A 5499-nucleotide genomic window follows, 5' to 3' on the forward strand; every position below is an offset into this window, starting at 1 on the left:
TGGCCTTGAGTAGCCCAGCCAGAGCCCGGACTTGAACCCGATCTAACATCTCTGGAGATACGTGAAAATAGCTGTGCAGCGACACTCCCCATCAAAACTGACAGAGCTTGAGAGGATCTGCAGAGAAGAATGGGAGAAACTTCCCAAATACAGGTGTGCCAAGTTTGTAGCGTCATACCCAAGAAGACTCGAGGCTGTAATCACTGCCAAAGGTGCTTCAACAAAGTACTGAGTAAAGGGTCTGTATACTTATGTAAGTGTAATATTTCAGTTGTTTAATTTTAATACATTTGCAACAATTTCTAAAAACCTGTTTTTGCTTTGTCATTATGTGGTATTGTGTGTAGACTGATGAGGAAAAAAAACAATTGAATCCATTTTTGAATGAGTGTCACACCCTGGCTCTGGGGACTCTATATGTTGAGCCAGGGTGTGTAGATTCTATGTGTTCTTGTTCTATGTCGGTATTCTAGTATTGTGTTTTCTATGTTGGCCAGTATGGTTCTCAATCAGAGGCAACGAGTATCAGCTGTTGCTTGTTGTCTCTGATTGGGAACCATATTTAGACAGGCTGTTTTCCCACAGTGGTTGTGGGATCTTGTTCCAGTGTGGTTTGTGTTTAGACCGTGGACGTCACGTTATCGTTTTTGTTGTTTTGTTCGGTTATTCACTAATAAAGAGTATGTTTGCCTTCAACGCTGCGCCTTGGTCCTCCTCTGTTCCCGACGATCGTGACAGAAGATCCCACCATACCAGGACCAAGCAGCGTGTCCAGGAGCAGGCAGCCTGGACATGGGAGGAAGCGCCGGGTAAGGAGCTGGAGAGGTTGGCGATGGCCCAGGTGGGCCAATTGTGGTCCTGGGAGGACATGCTCGGGGGAAAAGGGCCATGGGCTAAGGTTAAGGCCCTGGCGAGAGAGGAGCAACGGCGTCAACAGTGTCGTCGTCGGACGGACGAGAGGCAACCCCAAAAAATGTTTAGGGGGGGGCACACGGCATGGGCGACTGGGCAGCAGGAGGCTGCCACAGGGCGAATTGGGAGATTAGGAGAGGAGGCCACCGGGTTTGGGGGGCCAGAAGGCAGGTTGGCGGAGCCTGGATGGAGAGCAGAGCCAACTCCCCGTACTCAGGCATGGCAGCATGAGACTGGGCAGGTTCCGGGGTATGCGGAGTTGCGTACTGTGCCACGAGTGGTCCGGCATAGTCCGGTACGTCCTGTGCGAGCACCCCGCACGTGTCGTGCGAAGGTGGGCATGCAGCCAGGACGGAGTGTGCCAGCTCAGCGCTCGTGGCCTCCAGTGCCTCTCCTCGGTCCCGGATATCCTGCGCCAGTGTCACGTGCTGTTATGCCAGTATGGGTACACAGCCCTGTACGTGTGAAGGTAGGCATTCAGCCAGGACGGGTTGTGGCAGCTCTTCACTCCAGGCCTCCTATCCGTCTCCACAGCCCGGCCCGGCCTGTTCCTGCTCCTCGCACCAAGCCTCCGGTGCGCATCGCCAGCCCATCCCGGCCTGTTCCTGCCACTCGCACCAAGCCTACGGTGCGCGTCGCCAGCCCGGCCCGGCCTGTTCCTGCCACTCGCACCAAGCCTACAGTGTGCGTCGCCAGCCCAGCCCGGCCCGCTCCTGCTCCCCGCACCAAGCCTATGGTGCGCGTCGCCAGCCCGGCCCGGCCTGTTCCTGCTCCCCGCACCAGGCCAATGGTGCGCGTCACCAGCCCGGTCCGGCCCGCTCCTGCTCCCCGCACCAAGCCAATGGTGCGCGTCGCCAGCCCGGCCCGGCCCGTTCCTTCTCCCCGCACCAGGCCAATGGTGCGCGTCGCCAGCCCGGTCCGGCCCGCTCCTGCTCCCCGCACCAAGCCAATGGTGCGCGTTGCCAGCCCGGTCCGGCCCGCTCCTGCTCCCCGCACCAAGCCAATGGTGCGCGTTGCCAGCCCGGTCCGGCCCGTTCCTGCTCCCCGCACCAAGCCAATGGTGCGCGTCGCCAGCCCGGTCCGGTCCGCTCCTGCTCCCCGCACCAAGCCAATGGTGCGCGTCTCCAGCCCGGTCCGGCCCGCTCCTGCTCCCCACACCAAGCCAGTGGTGTGCGTCGTCAGTCCGGCACGGCCTGTGCCTGTTCCACCGGTGCCTGGTCCGGCACCGGTCAGCTGCTTCACGCCGGAGCTAGAGCAGTCCGCTCCACCAGTGTGCAGTCCAGCTCCGGCCAGCGGGGCCAGACCGGACCAGGGGTACTTTGGGGGGTTGGAGAGGGAGTGGGGATCAGGCCCGGAGCCGGATCCGCCGCCAAGGCGGAGTGCCCACCCGGTCCCTCCCCTGTGGTATTTAGTTGGCGCGGTCGGAGTCCGCGCCTTTAGAGGGGGGTACTGTCACGCCCTGGCTCTGGGGACACTTGTATGTTGAGCCAGGGTGTGAGTTTCCATTTGTTTTCTAGTAGTTGTATTTCTATGTTGGCCAGAGTGGTTCCCAATCAGAGGCAACGAGTGTCAGCTGTTGCTGGTTGTCTCTGATTGGGAACCATATTTAGACAGGCTGTTTTCCCACAGTGGTTGTGGGATCTTGTTCCAGTGTGGTTTGTGTTTAGACCGTGGACGTCACGTTATCGTTTTTGTTGTTTTGTTCGGTTATTCACTAATAAAGAGTATGTTTGCCTTCAACGCTGCGCCTTGGTCCTCCTCTGTTCCCGACGATCGTGACAATGAGGCTGTAACATAACAAAATGTTTTCTTTCCGAATGCACTGTATGTGTGTATGCGTGTGTTACAAATAAAAGTGTCTGTGGAGTTCTGAAGTACAATGAGTAGCCGAGTTGAGTATTTATTTACTACTGGTCTGTGTAGTTCTGAAGTACATTCAGTAGCCGAGTTGAGTATTTATTTACTAGTGGTCTGTGTAGTTCTGAAGTACTATGAGTAGCCGAGTTGAGTATTTATTTACTACTGGTCTGTGTAGTTCTGAAGTACTATCAGTAGCCGAGTTGAGTATTTATTTACTACTGGTCTGTGTAGTTCTGAAGTACTATCAGTAGCCGAGTTCAGTATTTATTTACTACTGGTCTGTGTAGTTCTGAAGTACTATCAGTAGCCGAGTAGAGTATTTATTTACTACTGGTCTGTGTTGTTCTGAAGTACTATCAGTAGCTGAGTAGAGTATTTATTTACTACTGGTCTGTGTAGTTCTGAAGTACTATCAGTAGCCGAGTTGAGTATTTATTTACTAGTGGTATGTGTAGTTCTGAAGTACAATCAGTAGCCGAGTTTAGTATTTATTTACTACTGGTCTGTGTAGTACTGAAGTACTATCAGTAGCCGAGTTGAGTATTTATTTACTACTGGTCTGTGTAGTACTGAAGTACTATGAGTAGCCGAGTTGAGTATTTATTTACTACTGGTCTGTGTAGTTCTGAAGTACTATCAGTAGCCGAGTTTAGTATTTATTTACTACTGGTCTGTGTAGTACTGAAGTACATTCAGTAGCCAAGTTGAGTATTTATTTACTAGTGGTATGTGTAGTTCTGAAGTACAATCAGTAGCCGAGTTTAGTATTTATTTACTACTGGTCTGTGTAGTACTGAAGTACTATCAGTAGCCGAGTTGAGTATTTATTTACTACTGGTCTGTGTAGTACTGAAGTACTATCAGTAGCTGAGTTGAGTATTTATTTACTACTGGTCTGTGTAGTACTGAAGTACTATCAGTAGCCGAGTTTAGTATTTATTTACTAGTGGTCTGTGTAGTTCTGAAGTACAATCAGTAGCCGAGTTGAGTATTTATTTACTAGTGGTCTGTGTAGTTCTGAAGTACTATCAGTAGCCAAGTTGAGTATTTATTTACTACTGGCATGAATAGCCTCCTTACAACCCCCCCATCACACTTATAATGAGCCATGTGGTCGGTGAAGTGTGTGTGTGTGTGTCGAGGTGACAGTTTGGCGGTTGGTTGGGGGTATGAGAGGGCAGGCTTCGTCTATTCAGAGGGATTGGTCCTTTGTCTTGGCTAGGGGCCCAGGCCTGCTGGAGAGAGGTCTGCCATACTCAGAGAGACACAATATATACAGGCGGTGTCAGAGGAAGGCCCTAAAAATTGTCAAAGACTCCAGCCACCCTACTCATAGACTGTTCTCTCTGCTACCGCACGGCAAGGGGTACCCGAAGCGCCAGGTCTAGGTCCAAAAGGCTTCTCAACAGCTTCTACCCCCAAGCCATAAGACTCCTGAACAGCTAATCATTGCTACCCGGACTATTTGCATTGTCCCCCCCACCCCACCCCATACCCCTCTTTTACGCTGCTGCAACTCTGTTTATTATTTATGCATTGTCACTTTAACTCTACCCACATGTACATATTACCTCAATTACCTCGACTAACCGGTGCCCCCGCACATTGACTCTGTACCGGTACCTCCCTGTATATAGCCTCCCTACTGTTATTTTATTTTACTGCTGCTCTTTAGTTATTTGCTTTTATTTTTTTACTTAACACTTTAAGAAATATATTTTTCTTTAAAAAACTGCATTGTTGGTTAAGGGCTTGTCAGTAAGCATTTCACTGTATTTGGCACATGTGGCAAATACAATTTGATTTGATTTGATATACAGTACCAGTCAAAGGTTTGGACACACCTACTCATTTCAGGGTTTTTCTTTATTTTTACTATTTTCTACATTTAGAATAATAGTGAAGACATCAAAACTATGAAATAACACATATGAAATCATGTAGTAACCATAAAAGTGTTAAATCAAAATATATTTAAGATTTTAGATTCTTCACCCTTTGCCTTGATGACAGCTTTGAACACTCTTGGCATTCTCTCAACCAGCTTCATGAGGAATGCTTTTCCAACAGTCTTGAAGGAGTTCCCACACATGCTGAGCACTAGTTGGCTGCTTTTCCTTCACTCTGCGGTCCAACTCATCCCAAACCATCTCAATTGGGTTGAGGTCGGGTGATTGTGGAGGCCAGGTCATCTGATGCAGCACTCCATCACTCTCCTTCTTGGTCAAAAAACCTTTACACAGCCTGGATGTGTGTTTTGGGTCATTGTCCTGTTGAAAAACAAATGATAGTCCCACTAAGCGCAAACCAGATGGGATGGCGTATCGCTGCAGAATGCTGTGGTAGCCATGCTGGTTAAGTGTGCCTTGAATTCTAAATAAATCACTGACAGTGTCACCAGCAAAGCACCCAAACACCATCACACCTCTTCCTCCATGCTTCACGGTGGGAACCACACATGCGGAGATAATCTGTTCACCTACTCTGCGTCTCATAAAGACACGGCGGTTGGAATCAAAAATCTCTAATTTGGACTCATCAGACCAAAGGAAAGATTTCCACCGGTCTAATGTCCATTGCTCATGTTTCTTGGCCCAAGCAAGTCTCTTCTTATTATTGGTGTCCTTTAGTAGTGGTTTCTTTGCAGCAATTTCATCAGGAAGGCCTGATTCACACAGTCTCCTCTGAACAGTTGATGTTGAGATGTGTCTGTTACTTGAACTCTGT

Source organism: Coregonus lavaretus, assembly GCF_964263955.1.
Source record: "Coregonus lavaretus genome assembly, contig: HAP1_SCAFFOLD_674, whole genome shotgun sequence".
NCBI classification, from domain to species: Eukaryota; Metazoa; Chordata; class Actinopteri; order Salmoniformes; family Salmonidae; genus Coregonus; species Coregonus lavaretus.